The sequence below is a fragment of the Ostrea edulis genome, chromosome 9 (genome assembly GCF_947568905.1).
Source record: "Ostrea edulis chromosome 9, xbOstEdul1.1, whole genome shotgun sequence".
Lineage (NCBI taxonomy): Eukaryota > Metazoa > Mollusca > Bivalvia > Ostreida > Ostreidae > Ostrea > Ostrea edulis.
The window spans coordinates 6,088,498-6,108,011 of NC_079172.1; the positions used below are offsets into that span (position 1 = coordinate 6,088,498).

Consider the following 19,514-nt stretch of genomic DNA (forward strand, 5'->3'; position numbering starts at 1 on the left):
ATCAACACGCAGTTTGAACTTGACACGAGCGATTTGAAAACAAACATTGTAACATTGAAAAATATTTTTATCTATGACAATAAAAATTCCAGCACATTGGTATCAATAGAAAACCACAATTATCCCGTAACTCCGGGACTTTGAACAGACGAAGAGGTACATGTACATCTAGGCCTGGCATGCATCACTTTTAAGTCGAATCTTTGCCCCTGCAAAGCCAGTCGCCTTCTAATTCTCAGGATCTCGGTCTAGCTGAAGTTTTGAAAAGTGTTCTGAACACAACCCTCTAATATCTGTAGCATCAAACTTGTGTATGATCCATGCCATCCTCCGAGTTGCATCCTTTGAGGAACTAAAATATTGGTGCAACCGCATGCCGCACAATACACCATAGTCCATTAATTGATGAGTAAATACACAGATAATGCTGTTAAAGCGGTTTTATAGATAAAATAATAGGATTATCACCTAAATCGCCACCGGCTTACTACGTGCTTTCTCATTCCAATTGTCGCATATGACGTCACAGTAATATGGCGCGTAAATCTCCGATCGAAATATGCATATTGCTGTATTTGAATTTCAACTCGCAATATCTCTGTAAATATGCTCACAACAATTTTTATTGTATTTAGTATCCTTTTCAACTATAGTATAAAGAATATTTTTCATAAAATTATGAAAGTTTTAAAATTACGGGACAAGTCCTTTAAGAACACATCTTGCTTACACTTGCTGAATGATAGAATTTAGGACCCCCCCCCCCCCCTTCTAGATTTTTAGCCCCTGAGCCTAGTGATACTTTTAACTAGTACTCAGGTGATCGTAATCTCGGCTGAGATTCTTCTTGGCTGAATATTTGGACTGACGCCTTCACCGATCTCAGCCGAGATTAGGGTGATCAATAGGCCTGAGGCGTGTGGGTCTCTCGACAGATGGGAATGCGGTAAAAGTAGGACGTAGTAGTAGAGGCAGTCGACGGGCCTCAGTCGTTGATTTTGGAGGAAAATACTTCATTAATTTTGATATTTCAAGCTCATTAATCACAAACGGAACATATCAATAAATGTATGTATAAAACCTGTAAATTATATGAGTATTTTGTGTAGTGGTCAGCAGAGTCTGCTGCTTCTGCAGTTCTTAATTTACCGCATTCCTGCATTCGCGGGTATTCGATATCTCGGCCTTCAAACAGTCGACAGAAAGTAGTATTTTGAAGTCCTTTATGTAAGTATTTAACATACAGATATGAATGTTATATTGGCGTGTTGTTATGTCCAAATGCACGATAAAAATCCACCCCTGCTCAAAGGCCCTAAACGCCAAGCATAGGCCTAAATTTTGCAATCCTTCACTGGGCCGGCAGTGGTGACGTCTCCATAGAGAGAAAAATTCTCGAGAGGAACGTTGAACAATGTATAGATTCTAATCAATCAATCGATATATATCCCCCCAAACGTATTTTGTGCAAAGACTACTATTTCATCCCTGATAAAAACCTACATGTACATGTTGTATGAACAAAACATTGAATTAATCCGACACTGGTAAGTTGAATTGGTACCGATGTATCGGGTCATAGTTCAAGGTCAAACATTAAATGTACATTTCCTCGAATATTAAATACAGTCGTCAATTAATTGGGGCGCTGGTAGGGGCTGATGTCAGTACTTAGTATGGCCATGGGTTATTTAATGATTAAAGTAGATATCACAAAAACAACGCCAGAAATATATCTCTGGAAATACCCAAAAAGTACATCAGTTGTCCAAAGTATTAAAATTCTATGTTGATTGGAAAATAGCTGATGGAGTAACACTAGGGAATAATAACGCCAATCTGTCATGATGTTGGACTCCACTGCAGGGTTTTTATAAGGTCTTGATTTCAAGGGCCTGGGCCTTTCCAATACGCAACTTCCGAGATATCAGCTCTTCTGTGATGGAGGTACCTTCAGTGTTCTGTTGAACGATTGGGTGGGTACAAGATGTATACAGTGGCGGATTTAGAGGGGGGTGCAGCTGGTGCGCCCCCCCCCCCTAAAATTTTCAAATTTAAGGTAAATCGCGGTATCTTGTTTCAGAAAATGTACTAAACGATAAAAGAAGCAATAATTTCTTCCACTCCCGGAGAAATAAATGACAAAATCCTTTGATTTCTTGAATTACTTTATTGGGAGAACTTAATTTTTTCCAAAAAACCCTTAAAATTTGGGTAATTTTATTACTTTTCACCTTATTAAAATGATAGAAAATAGTACAAATGACTTAATAGGAGAAATATTTCAAGCGCCATAAAATCTGTAAAATCCAGGAGCTTACTGGACCCCCACCAGGGCTTCGCCTTGCACCCACTGCCTCATAAAGTGGCGCCCCCCATAACCACAATTCCTGGATCCGCCCCTAGTATACCTTTACTATAAACTAGCTATGTAAATACAGATAAAAGTAACGAAAATATAGATTTTGTTTATATCATTACATTACATTAAACTGACCATATCAAGAATAATATTTGTTTGAATTAGGCCATTAAATTAAATATGAAATTATTTTTTATTTCCTCCTCTGGACGAGTGATATTTTAAAGAAAAATGGTGATAAGCGATTTTTCTTTGAGCTAATTTATTATCAAATACTAATAAACTTACTAATATTGTGTCCCTGCAGATTGGTTGGTTGCATGATGTCTGATAGTCAGCCTTTAGGTAATATATGAAAGCAGTGATAAGCATTTGTACCCACCGCGTGTGGACGATAGTAAGTTTTGCATCTCACTGTGCGTAAGAGTTCCACAAAGGGAAAGAACTATTGGGCAACTTGTAAATTGCGTGTTGGGAAAAATAGCGACATTTGCTTGAATTTGGGAAAAAAATTTCATACAAAGAAGGAGGGAGAAAACCAATCCAGAGTGCATTAAGCTATAATTGGACTCCTTCTGACTGTCATTCTGGTCAAAGTTTACCTCATTCAAATAAGCAGAGGTCAGAAAATTAGGTTTACTTCACAATTTTGAAGCAAAAATTGTAATCTGTGGACCTGTGAAAAAGATTTATGAACAATTAGGCTAGTCTGTTTGATTTGTTTTCATTGTTGGGGAATTTGAAAGCAAAAATTGAGAAAAATACCTGCTTTTTAGCATTGGGAATGGGGCCTTATTTCGGCCCACTACAGACCCTAAAAATCCCTTTTCAGGGTCGTGCAGTTTGTACAAAGTAAGCCGTTCACACATTTGAAGTATTGTGCATTGCTTCTGATTTTTGTAAAGTAATCATTATCATGGTCTATTTAAAAATGTTATTTCACACAATTGTTATCAAAGACTGTTTTGAACAGCCATCATAGAAGTAGATTGTTTTGGAATATGAATGTGTATACTGTTGTTTGGGATTCAGAGTAACTACCCTGTATTTGTAAAAATTTGCTGTATCTGTGTTTGTACTAAGCAAGTTTTGCTGTGTATTCTTTGTAGATCTAATTTACTGGAAAAACTTTTATTTCATGACTGGGTCATAACTTTGTAAGTACTAAAGAAACATCAAATATGTTCTGTAACTCATTGTAGAGCGACCGGCCATGGGTTTCCGACGATATCTGTAACTATGCAACAAAGAAACTTAGGTGTGCATTTTTCACAAACAGATTGCTTATGATCTGAAAGTGTTTTGTTCTAGAACAAGGCCATTTGATCAAGGGCAAGGTTGCAGGAGAAACAATTTCATGTCAAGGCCATTGTTTGGGACAAAAGAACATTGTACTCACTGCAGAAAGGCTGATTAATCTTTGGTAGGTAATGACCCACTGAAGTAATTTGCTCAAATTCAAAGTCACTTTGAGAAAAAGTTCTGTTTTGTGCTTGAGTCAGAACTTTGAATCCTAAAAAACAGAAGATGATTCACTTAGCACACTGATGTAGTCTTTTAATTTTTTGGTATCTGAGAGCTGGATTAGCAGGGGGTGGGTGTATTAGTCTCATTAGAACAGGATTGTTTGTGTATACCTTACCGGTATGTGTTAGCTATATCAATGTGTGATGCATTTGACATGTGATATAATTGTTATGGTTAAACACTGAAACGATACTACCCACATGTTGACTGTGACAGAGCTACCATACTTATTTCCTCCTTCACAGTAATTTCTTGTGACGTCAGTTGATTATCATGAAACATTCTTATTTTTGGAAAGCGTCAAGCAGTGGCGGATTTAGGGGTGGGGGCGCAGCCAGTTTTCGAACCCCCCCTCCCCTAAAATATTCAAATTTAAGGTAAATCGTGGTCTCTTGTTTAGAAAAATGTAAATGATAAATGAAGCAATAATTTCTTTCACTCTTGGAGAAATGAATGACAAAATCTTTTAATTTATTGAATTAATTTTATTGGGAGACATTACATTTTCCCAAAAAGTCTTAAAATTTGCGTCATTTTATAAACTTCACTTTATTAAAAATGATAGAAAATAGTGAAAATGACTACTTAGGAGACATATTTCATGCTATATAAAATCTGTAAAATCCAGGAGCTTCCAGGGTCTTTGCTGGTCCCACTGGGGGCCTCAAGGTGGCCCCCAGACCCCCTACCTCATAATAAACTTGTGCCCCCTTTAACTATAATTCCTGGATCCACCCTCTGTCAAGAAGCCCTTCTTGTAAACAAAAGTTTGGGTGCATGTGGGTTACCAGCTAAAGTTTATTGATATACTCAGAAAGAAATAAAAATCCTTTTACATGAAAAGTGCTGGGAGGAAACGCATAGTCAAACCAAACATGCTATAATTTAACAACATATTAACAGTCAGGACAAGGGGGACATAAATTGTAAATTTCAGGACTCCGTCACCCCTGGGGACATAGGAGCGGGGCAGAAACTGCCCAAAATTGACCAATTTTCAAAAATCTTCTTCTCTACATCCGCACATGTGTAAGAAAAACTGAAGGCATAGTGATGTAAAGCAGGAAAGCGTCTACCAAAATTGTAAATTTTATGATCCCCGGTGTAGGGATTCTGACCCCAGGAAGGGCCCAAACTTGGTATATAGTGTTTGTGTAAAACACTTAAAAATAACATCTTCTTTAGTGCTATTGATACTAAATTGAAACTAAATAGATATTTAGAAAGAACAGGTAGTCCTGTACCAAAATTATAAATTTGATGATCCCAGGGGTAGGGGTTTTGGTATCAGGATGGCACCAAAATGGTCACTTATTAAATGTGTGAATATACATTTTTAACTTCTTCTTGATAACTTTCATTCCAGTTCTTTTCAAATTTGCATCTTGGAAGAAGGGAGGGGGACATAAATTGTAAATTTCAGGATTTCTGCACCGTTGGGGCCTTAGGGACGGGGCAAAAACTGCCCAAAATTGACCAATTTTCAAAAATCTTCTTCTCAAGAACCACACAGGTGTAAGATAAACTAAATGCATAGTGATGTAGAGCAGGAAAGCCTCTACCAAAATTGTGAATTTCATGATCCCCGGGGTAGGGATTCTGACCCCAGGACAGGGCCAAACTTGGTATATAGTGTTTTTGTCCTGTCTGTCATTCTATAAATCTGCAATTCTGTCATTCTGTCTGAAACTTTAACCTTGCTAATAACTGTTGAACAGTAAGTGATAGAGCTTTGATATTTCACATGAGTATTTCTTGTGACAAGATCTTTCCGTGGGTACCAACATTTTTGACCCCGTGACCTTGACCTTGGAGTTAGACCTACTTTTTCAAAACTTTAACCTTGCTAATAACTTTTGAACAATAGGTGATAGAGCTTTGTTATTTCACATGAGTGTTCCATGTGACAATACCTTTCCGTGGGTACCAATATTTTTGACCATGTGACCTTGACCTTGGAGTATGATCTACTTTTTGAAAACTTTAACCTTGCTATTAACTTTTGAACAATAAGTGATAGAGCTTTGATATTTCACATGAGTATTCCTTGTGACAATACCTTTCCGTGGGTACCAACATTTTTGACCCCGTGACCTTGACCTTGGAGTTTGACCTACTTTTTGAAAACTTTAACCTTGCTAATAACTTTTGAACAGTAAATGATAGAGGTTTGATATTTCACATGAGTGTTCCATGTGACAAGACCTTTCCGTGGGTACCAATATTTTTGACCATGTGACCTTGACCTTGGAGTATGACCTACTTTTTGAAAACTTTAACCTTGCTATTAACTTTTGAACAATAAGCGATAGAGCTTTGATATTTCACATTGAGTATTCCTTGTGACAAGACCTTTCCATGGGTACCAACATTTTTTACCCTGTGACCTTGACCTTGGAGTTTGACCTACTTTTTGAAAACTTTAACCTTGCTAATAACTTTTGAACAATAAGTGATAGAGCTTTGATATTTCACATGAGTATTCCTTGTGACAAGACCTTTCCGTTGGTATTAAACCTTTTGACCTTGACATTTAACTTACTTTTAATTTTTTTTACATTGGTCATAACTTCTAAATGGTAAATATTAGAGCTTTCATATTATACATGAGCATTTCTTTTGACAAGATCTTTCTACTGGTACCAAGATATTTGCCCTTGTGACCTTGGCCATTTTTAGAATTGGCCATTATTGGGGGCATTTGTGTTTCACAAACATATCTTGTTTTTCTAGATTTCATAGCCCATGGAAGTAGTGATACTTTTTCACTAGTATTCAGGTGACCGATAAGGCCTGTAGGCCTCTTGCTTTTTAAGGTCTTGATTTCAAGGGCATGGGCCTTTCCAATTGGGAAAAATAGCGACACTTGCTTGAAATTGGGAAAAATGTTTCACACTGAAAAATAGGGGGAAAAAACCAATTCCGAGTGCTTTAAGGAGGTATCCTACACCATAGAAATTTTATGTAGATGAAAAGTGGAGGATATGTACAACAATATTTTGAAGTTGAAATTTTTCAAATTTACTTTATTCAGTGATTGGGAAGGCCCTGCGCCCTAGTCCCATTCAGGTAAAAATTGGCGCATTAAATTATCTAATCCATGCGCCAAAGTGCGCATTCATTATCGATTATAACTTACGTTTTTTTCTTCTCGAGAATGAATTGAGTACGACTTACTTATTTTTTGTACTTTCATTTTTAATTCCTATGTATTCTGATACACCGAATCTCATTGGTTGAAGCAATACAAATCCAAAATAGATAACCAATAAACTATTTCCTCTTACATCATATCTCATAATACATCCGTGAAAAAACTGTGATAGAAGCCAGACTCCTCTCCCAAGTCCAAACTAGTGACAAAGTGCAAGTGAAGGTTGTATGAAATGACATGTTCAATAAAAGTGGTAGTACTTACTGGGGTTAGGGATGCGCGATGAGCGACAAGGAAGGACTTGGTTGGACAGTACGGGCAAGTGCTTATGATTATGACCCATGAGCACTAAGCAGGTAGCTGGAAACCACGAATCCTGTAAGATACAAGGTTTTGAATTTTCTTCTGGCTTGGATCTGTAGGTGTGCTGAACAGGAATCTCCTAGGCCATTACAGGCCTGTGCTAGTTATGTGAAGTTCACCAGCACATAGCAAGTAGCAGGTTAGGTTGGGGAGGAATTTTGGCATATACGGCTTGTGATAAGTAGTATTTCTGGAAATTGTGCCACCTCCTCACAAGATTTTTAGAGAGATTAGAGCTAGGAAAAAATGTGTCTGATCAAAGCGAGACTCCTCTCCCAAATCCAAACTAGTGACTAAGTGCAAATGAAGTTTGTTGAAATGACATACAGTAAATGTGTTGGTACTTACCGGGGTCAGTGATGCACGGTGAGCGATAAGGTAGGACATGGTTGCCCAGTATGTGCCAGTGTTTATGATTATGATCCATGAGCACTAAGCAGGTACCTCGAAACCACGAGTACTGTAAGATACAAGGTTTTGAAAGTTCTTCTGCATTGCATCTGTAGGTGTGCTAAACAGGAATTTGCTCAACTGTTACAGGCCTGTGCTAGTTATGTGAAACACACCAGCATATAGGAAGTAGCAGGTGAGGATGGGGAAGAGTTTTGGCATGTTTGGCTTGTGATTAAGTAGTCTTTGGAAATGGTTCACTTCACCTCTGCAAAAGACTTTAGCGAGATGAGGCAAATAGTATTTGGTTTGGAGACTTCTGCCTTGTATCTGTGGGTATGCTGATCAGGAATTTCCTAAACCATTACAGGCAAGCTCTAGTGATGTGAAGCACACCAGCACATAACAAGTAATGGTTTAAGATGGAGAGGATATTTGGCATATACGACTTGTGGTAAGTAGGTTCAAAGGTGGACATGGTTTACCAGTTCCGGCTGATACTGATGACTATGACACATGAGTACTTAGCAGGTACCGGGAAACCACGAGTCTAGCACAGTACTAGGTTTGGAGACTTCTACAGCTTTGTATCTGTTGGTGTGCTGAACAGGAATCTCCTAAACTGTTACAGGCTCGTTCTAGTCATGTGACGCACACCAGAACATAGGAAGTAACAGATTAGGATGGGGAAGAAGTTTGTCATGTACGACTTATGATAAGTAGTCTTTGCAGAAATTTTGACACCTCCGCACAAGACCTGTAGAGTGTTGAGACCTAAAGAAAATAATCCGATAGAAGTGAGAGTCCTCGAGCAACTTTAAGTCTGTGACAAAGTGCAAGTGAAGATTGTTGAAATGACATGTGCAGGGAAAGGGGTGGTACTTACCGTGGTCAATGATGCACAGGGAGTGTCAAAGAAGGACATGGTTTGCCAGTACCGGCGAATACTTATGATTATAACGCATGAGTACTTAGCAGGTACCAGGAAACCACGATTCTTGGCACAGAATTTGGTTTGGAGACTTCTACAGCCTTGGATCTGTTGGTATGCTAATCAGAAATCTCCTAAACCATTACAGGCAAGCTCTAGTGATGTGAAGCACACCAGCACATAGCAAGTAATGGGTTAGGATGGGGAGGAAACTGGGCCTGTACAGCTTGTGGTAAGTAGTCTTTGGAAATAGTTGACTTCCACCTCCGCACAATACCTGTAGAGAGATGAGGTATATGGAAAGTAGGAGAATGGTGGTAGTGTTCTTTCGTTCATTGCAGTAGGTAAGGAGGAAGTGTGCTGAAGGTTGAAGAAGGGGTACATTATATATCTGTGAGTACTGTCATTTTTTGAAGAGTGATGACCAGAGAGTGATTAGGGGCGATGACAGGGAGAATGAACTAGAGTTTTGTAATGACTTAATGAGTGCAAGCCCATCCCTGTGTAAGTTAATTAGTGGGATGACACAGAGGTGAAATCAGCAAGGTGTGACCATGTGTACCATTAGGTGTTGTTAATTTGAAAACGAAAGTATATTTAACAATTCTTTGCACATTGCTGTTGTTTGTTCACACATTTGTGATGTGTTTTATGAGTTAAGGTGGCTCACTACACTCTGAAATAGTTTCTCAGATGAGTCCCTATTGATTTAATCATAAAACATATGGTGATATAATTATAATAATTGTTGGTGCCAAATGGCTGAAATAACATTTCAGGAAATTTTGGATAAAAACATGATTTTTAAAAAATTATTTCAACACACATGAAGAAAAGACTCTGGCGGATTTGAACAAGAGATCTAAGGTTCACCAGCCCAATGCTTTAACCACTGAGCTACAATGATAGACAAACAAATCGATCGATACAAATAATTTCACAAAACATTTTATTCGCCATCTTGTGACGTAGTGTCATAAAGAGCATAAGGATTAGTGTTGTGAGCTACCTTAATATGTTTTCAACTGATTCCATATGTATTACAGTGTTACCAGGAGGATGGAGTTTTGCAGCAGGGCTTAGTGGTTATGATTTTGTTCCATGAGGAAGGAAGAGGCACCAGGAAGCCAAGAATTCTCCTCTGGAAAGGAGGTGAGATTACTCCTGATGGGTGTGAATTAATTAGGGGTAGTGACCCAGAGGTGAATTCACCAGGATGTGATGGTGTGTGTTATTAAGTGTTGTTAATTTGAAAAAGAAAATTACATTGCTCAATTTGTTGCTGTTCAGTGCGGGCGTATGTGCTTGGTTTTGAATGCCCAGTTGAAAAACTGATAGAAGCGATACTTCTCTCCCCAATCCAAACTAGTGACAAAGTGCAAATGAAGGTTGTTTGAGATGACGTGTTCATTGAAAGTCGTGGTACTTACAGGGTCAGTGATGCACGGTGAGCGAGAAGGTAGGACATGGTTGTTAACTACCTGCCAGTGTTTATGATTATGACCCATGAGCACTAAGCAGGTACCTGTAAACCACCAATCCTGTAAGGTACAAGGTTTTGAAATCTGTAGGTGTCCTGAACAGGAATCTCCTAAACCGTTACAGGCTAGTGCTAGTGATGTGAAGCACACCAGCACATAGCAAGTAGCGGGTTAGGATGGGGAAGAATTTGGGCATGTAGGGCTTATGGTAAGTAGTCTTGGTAGAAATTGTGCCAGGTCCTCACCAAATTTGTAGAAAGATGAGAGCTAGGAAAAATTGTGTCTTAAAGAAGGGAGAATCCTCTCCCAAATCCAAACTAGTGACAAAGTGCAACTGAAGGTTGTTAAAATGACATATACAGTAAATGTGTCGGTACTTACCGGGGTCAGTGATGCACTGTGAGCGGCAAGGTAGAACATGGTTCTGTAGAGCAGACAAGTGCTTATGATTATGACCCATGAGCTCTTAACAGGTACCATAAAACCACCAGTCCTGTAGGCTACAAGATTTTGAGACTTTTTCTGCCTAGGATCTGTAGATGTGCTGAACAGGAATCTCCTCAACCGTTACAGGCCTGTGCTAGTTATGTGAAGCACACCAGCACGTAGCAAGTAGCGGGTGAGGATGGGGAAGAGTTTTGCCCTGTACAGCTTGTCATAGGTAGTCCTTGTTGAAATAGGGCTCATGCGCCTCTACACATGACTTGTAGCGAAATGATGCATAAAGAAAGCGACAATGTGCTCCTCCCGTGTACTGTAGTAGGTAAGAAGGAAGTGTGCATTTGTGATGTGTTTTGTGAGTTCATATGTTTTCAACTGATTCCTTATGTATTACAGTGTTACCAGGAGTTTAGAGTTTTGCAGCAGGGCCTAGTGGTTGTGATTTTGTTCCATGGGGAATGAGCAGGCACCAGGAAGCCAACAATTCTCCTCTGGAAAGGAGGTGAGATACTATTACTTCTGAAGGGTGTGAATTAAATAGAGGTAGTGACCCAGAGGTGAATTCACCAGGATGTGAGGGTGTGTATTATTAAGTGTTGTTAATTTGAAAACGAAAAGTACATTGTTCAATTCTTTGCTGTTCAGTGCAGGCGTATGTGCTTGTTTTTGAATGCCCAGTTGAAAAACTGATAGAAGCGATACTTCTCTCCCTAATCCAAACTAGTGACGAAGTGCAAATGAAGGTTGTTTGAAATGACATGTTCAATGAAAGTGGTGGTACTTATCGGGAGTCAGTGATGCCCGGTATATGACAGGTGGCATGATGTCAGGATTGGCAGTAGCTCCCTGAACTTCTTCCAAGTGGTCTTCACATGCATAGTGGTTGCAAGGTCACAGCCACCAGCTGAGGAAAGCATGTCTCCGAGGTAGCAGAAGGAGCCTACAAGATATCACTCTGCGGCCTACCGTCAAGGTAACCACTAGTCGTGCACGGTATGAGGTTATGAGATTCTGTCTTGGATCTGTAGGTGTGCTGAACAGGAATCTCCTCAACTGTTACAGGCTCGATATAGTCATGTGTGGACACCAGCACATAGGAAGTAGCGAGTTAGGATGGGGAAGAATTTTGGCATGAACGACGTGTGATAAGTAGTCTTTGTAGACATTGTGCCACCTCCGCACAAAACTTTTAGAGCGTTGAGACGTAAAGAAAATAGTTCGATAGAAGTGAGAGTCCTCTCGGAACTTGAAGTTCTTGACAAAGTGCAAGTGAAGATTGTTCAAATGACACGTGAAGGGAAGGTGGTGGTCAAAGGAGGACATGGTTTGCCAGTACCGGCGAATACTTATGATTATAACCTTCTAGTACATAGCAGGTACCAGGAAACCACAAGTGTAGCACAATACTTGGTTTGGAGACTTCTTCTGTCTTGTATCTGTTGGTGTGCTGAACAGGAATCTCCTAAACTGTTACAGACTCGTTCTAGTCATGTGACGCACACCAGAACATAGGAAGTAGCAGATTAGGATGGGGAAGAAGTTTGGCATGTACGGCTTGTGATAAGTAGTCTTGGTAGAAATTGTGCCACCTCCGGACAAAACTTGAAGACCATTAAGACCTAAAAAAAATAGTCCGATAGAAATGAGAGTCCTCGAGCAACTTTAAGTCTGTGACAAAGTGCAAGTGAAGATTGTTGAAATGACATGTGCAGAAAAAGGGGTTGTACTTACCTGGGTCAATGATCCACAGGGAGCGTCAAAGGAGGACATGGTTTGCTAGTTCCGGCTGATACTGATGATTATAACCGATTAATACTTAGCAGGTACCAGGAAACCAGAAGTGTAGCACAATACTTGGTTTGGAGACTTCTTCTGTCTTGTATCTGTTGGTGTGCTGAGCAGGAATCTCCTAAAGCATTACAGGCAACAGCTAGTGATGTGAAGCAAACCAGCACATGGCAAGTAATGAATTAGGAAGGGGAGGAAACTGGGCCTGTACAGCTTGTGTAAGTAGTCTTTGGAAAAAGTTCACTTCCACCTCGCACAAGACTTGTAGGAAGATAAGACATATTTGTGAAAAGGTGCAACTGAAGGTTGATGAAATGACGTATGCATGGAAAGGGGTTGTACTTACTGGGGTCATTGAACCACGGGGAACGTCAAAGGTGGACATGGTTTACCAGTTCCGGCTGATACTGATGACTATGACACATGAGTACTTAGCAGATACCGGGAAACCACGAGTCTAGCACAGTACTTGGTTTGGAGACTTCTAAACTGTTACAGCCTCGTTCTAGTCATGTAACACGCACCAGAACATAGGAAGTAACAGATTAGGATGGGCAAGAAGTTTGGCATGTATAGCTTGTTATGAGTAGTCTTTGTAAACAGTGTGCCACCTCCGCAGAAGAGTTGTAGAGTTTTTAAACCTTAAGAAAATAGTCCGATAGAAGTGAGAGTCCTCTCGCAACTTGAAGTTTGTGACAAAGTGCAAGTGAAGGTTTATGAAATGACTTGTGCAGAAAAAGGGGTGGTACTTACCGTGGTGCAATGAGCGTCAACAAGGGAGGACATGGTTTGCCAGTACCGGCGAATACTTATGATTATGACCCATGAGTACTTAGCAGGTACCAGGAAACCACGATTCTAGCACAGTACTTGGTTTGGAGACTTCTACAGTGATGTAACTGTTGGTATGCTGATCAGGAATCTCCTAAAGCATTACAGGCAAGTGGTAGTGATGTGAAACAACCAGCACATTGTAAGTAATGGGTTAGGATGGGGAGGAAACTGGGCATATACGGCTTGTAGGAAGTAGTCTTTGGAAATAGTTCACTTCCACCTCCGCACAAGACTTGTAGCGAGATGTGGCATATGGAAAGTAGGAGAATGGTGGTAGTGTTATTCTGTTCACTGCAGTAAGTAAGGAGGAAGTGTGCTGAAGGTTGAAGAAGGGGTACGTCATATATCTTTGAGTACTGTCATGATTTGAAGAGTGATGACAAGAGAGTGACGGGTGGCGATGACAGGGAGAATGAACTAGAGTTCGGTAATGACTTAACAATTGCAAGCCCATCCCTGTGTAAATTAATTAGTGAGATGCCACAGAGGTCAATTCACCAAGGTGTGACTGTGTGTAACAAGAGTGTCATTAACTTGAAAATGAAAAGTGTGTTGTGAGATTCTTTGCTGCACAGTGCATCCGCTGATTTTTTATTTTTATTTTATTTTTTTGCAACTTGATTTGAAAAACTGAAAGGCAAGACTTTTTTCTCAAATCGAAACTAGTGACAAAGTGCAAGTGAAGGTTGTTTGAAGTGACATATGTAGTAAAAGTGTTGGTACTTACCATGTTCAATGATGCACGGTGATTGACAAATGAGAACATGGTTATCCAGTATGTGCTAGTGCTGATGAGTATGACCCATGAGCACTTAGCGAGTACAAGGTAACCACCAGTCCAGCCCAGTATGAGGTTTTGGGACTTCTGTCTTGGATCTGTAGGTGTGCTGAATAGGAATCTCCTAAAATGTTTAAAGGTTCGTCTAGTCATGTGTGCACACCAGAGCATAAGAAGTATCAGGTTAGAATGGGGAAGAAGTTTGGCATGTACGACTTGTGATAAGTAGTCTTTGTAGAAATGTGCCACCTCCACAGAAGACATAAAGAAAATAGTCAGATAGAAATGAGAGTCCTCTCGCAACTTTAAATTTGTGACAAAGTGTAAGTGAAGGTTTATGAAGTGGCATGTGCAGGGAAAGGGATGGTACTTTTCGAGGTCAGTGATGAACAGGGAGTGTCAAAGGAGGACATGGTTTGCCAGTACTGGCGAATACTTATGATTATGACCCAGGAGTACTTAGCAGGGAGCAGGAAACCATGATTCTAGCACAGTACTAGGTTTGGAAACTTCTTCTACCTTGTATCTGTTGGTGTGCTGATCAGGAATCTCCTAAACCATTACAGGCAACAGCTAGTGACATAAAGCAAACCAGCACATGGCAAGTAATGGGTTAGGATGGGGAGGAAACTTGGTATGTATGCCTTGTGGTAAGTAGTCTTTGGAAATAGTTCATTTCCACGTCTGCACAATACTTGTAGCGAGATTAGTCATATTTGTGAATAAATGCAACTGAAGGTTGATGAAATAACATGTGCAGGGTTAGGGGTGGTACTTTCGGAGGTCAATGATGCACAGGGAGTGTCAAAAGAAGACATGGTTTGCCAGTTCCGGTTAATATTGATGATTATGACCGATGAGTACTTAGCAGGTACCAGGAAACCACGATTCTAGCACAGTACTTGGTTTGGAGACATATACAGCCATGTATCTGTTGGTGTGCTGATCAGGAATCTCCTAAAACATTACAGGCAAGTGGTAGTGATGTGAAGCACACCACCACATAGCAAGTAATGGGTTAGGATGGGGAAGAAACTTGGCATGTATGGCTTGAGATAAGTACTCTTTGGAAATAGTTGACTTCCACCTCCACACAATACCTGTAGAGAGATGAGGCATATAGAAAGTAGGAGAATGGTGGCAGTGTTTTTTCGTTCATTAGAGTAGGTAAGAAGGAAGTGTGCTGAAGGTTGAAGAAGGGGTACATTATATATCTGTGAGTACTGTCATCTGTGGAAAAGTGATGACCAGAGAGTGATTAGGGGCGATGACAGGGAGAATGAACTAGAGTTAGGTAATGACTTAATGAGTGGAAGCCCATCCCTGTCTAAGTTAATTATATGACATGTTCAATGAAAGTGGTGGTACATGATGCACGGTGAGCGATAAGGGAGGACGTGGTTCCCAGTACAAGGAAGTGCTTATGATTATGACCCATCAGCTCTTTACATGTACCTGAAAACCAAGAGTCCTGTAGGGTACAAGGTTTTGAAACTTCATCTGCCTTGGATCTGTAGGTGTGCTGAATAGGAATCTCCTGAACCGTAACAGACCTGTGCTGGTTATGTGAAACACACCAGCACATGGCAAGTATCAGTTTGGGATGGTGAAGAATTGGGGCATGTACAGCTTGTGGTAAGAAGTCTTGGAAATTGTGCCAGGTGCTACTGCTTGTTGTAAGTAGTAGAACAGGCAAGTGCTTATCATTATGACCCATGAACTCTTAACAGGTACCACAAAACCACCAGTCCTGTAGGGTACAAGATTTGGAGACTTCTTCTGCCTAGGATCTGTAGGTGTGCTGAACAGGAATCTCCTCAACCGTTACAGGCCTGTGCTAGTTATGTGAAGCACACCAGCACGTAGCAAGTAGCGGGTGAGGATGGGGCAGAGTTTTGCCCTGTACAGCTTGTCATAGGTAGTCCTTGTTGAAATAGTTCTCATGCGCCTCTGCACATGACTTGTAGCGAAATGATGCATAAAGGAAGCGGCAATGTGCTCCCGTGCACTGCAGTAGGTAAGGAGGAAGTGTGCTGAACTTTGAAGAAGGTCGGTACATTATATATCTTTGAGTACTGTCACTTTTTGAAGAGTGATGACCAGAGAGTGATTAGGGGCGATGACAGGGAGAAGGAGTTTTGTAATGACTTAATGAGTGCAAGCCCATCCCTGTGTAAATTAATTAGTGGAATGACACGGAGGTGAAATCACCAAGGTGTGACCATGTGTTCCATTAGGTGTTGTTAATTTGAAAAAGAAGGTATATTGAGAAATTCTTTGCACATTGCTGTTATTTGTGCACACATTTGTAATGTGTTTTGTGAGTTAAGGTACCTCACTACACTCTGAAATAGTTTCTCAGATGAGTCCCAATTGATTTAATCATAAAAGATATGATGATATATAATAATTGTTGATGCCAAATGGCTGAAATAACATTTCAGAAAATTTTGGATAAAAACCTGATTTTTTGAAAAATTATTTCAGCACACATGAACAAAAGACTCTGGCGGATTTGAACACGAGATCTAAGGTTCACCAGCCCAATGCTTTAACCACTGAGCTACAATGATAGACAAACAAATCGATCGATACAAATAATTTCACAAAACATTTAAATCACCATCTTGTGATGTAGTGTCATCAAGAGTATAAGATTTAGTGTAGTCAGCTACCTTAATATGTTTTCAACTGATTCCATATGTATTACAGTGTTACCAGGAGGATAGAGTTTTGCAGAAGGGCTTAGTGGTTATGATTTTGTTCCATGGGGAAGGAACAGGCACCAGGAAGCCAAGAATTCTCCTCTGGAAAGGAGGTGAGATTACTCCTGATGGGTGTGAATTAATTAGGGGTGAATTCACCAAGATGTGATGGTGTGTGTTGTTAAGTGTTTTTAATTTGAAAAAGAAAAGTACATTGTTCAATTCTTTGCTGTTCACTGCAGGGGTATATGCTTGTTTTTGAATGCCGAGTTGAAAAACTGATATAAGTGATACTTCTCTCCCCAATCCAAACTAGTGACAAAGTGCAAATGAAGGTTGTTTGAAATGACATGTTGATCGAAAGTGGTGGTACTTATCGGGGTTAGTGATGCACGGTGAGCGAGAAGGTAGGACATGGTTGTCAACTACCTGCCAGTGTTTATGATTATGACCCATCAGCACTAAGCAGGTAGCTGGAAACCACAAGTCCTGTAAGGTACAAGGTTTTGAAATTTCATCTGCCTTGGATCTGTAGGTGTCCTGAACAGGAATCTCCTAAACCGTTACAGGCTAGTGCTAGTGATGTGAAGCACACCAGCACATAGAAAGTAGCGGGTTAGGATGGGGAAGAATTTGGGCATGTAGGGCTTATGGTAAGTAGTCTTGGTAGAAATTGTGCCAGGTCCTCACCAAATTTGTAGAAAGATGAGAGCTAGGAAAAATTGTGTCTGAAAGAAGGGAGACTCCTCTCCCAAATCCAAACTAGTGACAAAGTGCAACTGAAGGTTGTTAAAATGACATATACAGTAAATGTGTCGGTACTTACCGGGGTCAGTGATGCACTGTGAGCGGCAAGGTAGAACATGGTTGGGTAGAGCGGGCAAGTGCTTATCATTATGACCCATGAACTCTTAACAGGTACCACAAAACCACCAGTCCTGTAAGCTACAAGATTTAGAGACTTCTGCTGCCTAGGATCTGTAGGTGTGCTGAACAGGAATCTCCTCAACCGTTACAGGCCTGTGCTAGTTATGTGAAGCACACCAGCACGTAGCAAGTAGCGGGTGAGGATGGGGAAGAGTTTTGCCCTGTACAGCTTGTCATAGGTAGTCCTTGTTGAAATAGTGCTCATGCGCCTCTGCACATGACTTGTAGCGAAATGATGCATAAAGGAAGGGGCAATGTGCTCCCGTGCACTGCAGTAGGTAAGGAGGAAGTGTGCTGAAGGTGGAAGAAAGGGTACATTATATATCTTTGAGTAGTGTCATGATTTGAAGAGTGATGACCAGAGAGTGGTTAGGGGTGATGACAGGGAGAATGAACTAGACTTAGGTAATGACTTAATGAGTGCAAGCCCATCCCTGTGTAAGTTAATTAGTGGGATGACACAGAGGTGAAATCACCAAGGTGTGACCATGTGTACCATTAGGTGTTGTTAATTTGAAAAAGAAGGTATATTAAGAAATTCTTTGCACATTGCTGTTGTTTGTGCATACATTTGTTATGTGTTTTGTGAATTAAGGTGGCTCACTATACCCTGAAATAGTTTCTCAGATGAGTCCCAATTGATTTAATCATAAAAGATGTGATGGTATATAATAATTGTTGATGCCGAATGGCTGAAAATATGCAAATTTTGGATAAAAACATGATTTTTAAAAAATAATTTCAACACACATGAACAAAAGACTCTGGCGGATTTGAACACAAGATCTAAGGTTCACCAGCCCAATGCTTTAACCACTGAGCTACAATGATAGACAAACAAATCGATCGATACAAATAATTTCACAAAACATATAAATCGCCATCTTGTGACGTAGTGTCATAAAGAGTATAAGATTTAGTGTAGTGAACTATATTAATATCTTTTCAACTGATTCCATATGTATTACAGTGTTACCAGGAGGATAGAGTTTTGCAGCAGGACTTAGTGGTTATGATTTTGTTCCATGAGGAACAGGCACCAGGAAGCCAAGAATTCTCCTCTGGAAAGGAGTTGAGATTACTCCTGATGGGTGTGAATTAATTAGGGGTAGTGACCCAGAGGTGAATTCACCAGGATGTGATGGTGTGTGTTATTAAGTGTTGTTAATTTGGAAAAGGAAAGTACATTGTTCAATTCTTTGCTGTTGAGTGCAGGCGTATATGTTTGTTTCTGAATACCGAGTTGAAAAACTGTGATATAAGTGATACTTCCCTCCCCAATCCAAACTAGTGAAAAGGTGGAATTGAAGGTTGTTTGAAATGACGTGTTCAATGAAAGTGGTGGTACTTATCGGGGTCAATGATGCACGGTGAGCGAGAAGGTAGGACATGGTTGTCAACTACCTGCCAGTGTTTATGATTATGACCCATGAGCACTAAGCAGGTACCTGGAAACCACGAGTCCTGTAAGGTACAAGGTTTTGAAACTTTATCTGCCTTGGATCTGTAGGTGTCCTGAACATGAATCTCCTAAAGCGTTACAGGCTAGTGCTAGTGATGTGAAGCACACCAGCACATAGCAAGTAGGGGGTTAGGATGGGGAAGAATTTGGGCATGTAGGGCTTATGATAAGTAGTCTTGGTAGAAATTGTGCCACCTCCGCAGAAGAGTTGTAGAGCATTAAGACCTAAAGAAAATACTCCAATAGAAGTGAGAGTCCTCTTGCAACTTGAAGTTTGTGACAAAGTGCAGGTGACAGTTTATGAAATGACTTGTGCAGAAAAAGGGGTGGTACTTACCTGGGTCAATGATGTACATGGAGCATCAAAGGAG

At 40.2% G+C, this 19,514-nt stretch overlaps 1 long non-coding RNA gene across 1 annotated transcript; it reads left to right on the plus strand.

Moving 5' to 3' along the window:
* The first annotated feature begins 898 nt into the window (after positions 1-898).
* LOC125658379 (uncharacterized) lies at positions 899-18,948 on the plus strand. The gene is made up of 5 exons (XR_008798381.1): positions 899-1,227; positions 9,774-9,879; positions 11,046-11,151; positions 16,762-16,867; positions 18,652-18,948. It is a non-coding gene; the product is annotated as an uncharacterized LOC125658379 (long non-coding RNA).
* Positions 18,949-19,514: the final 566 nt, after the last annotated feature.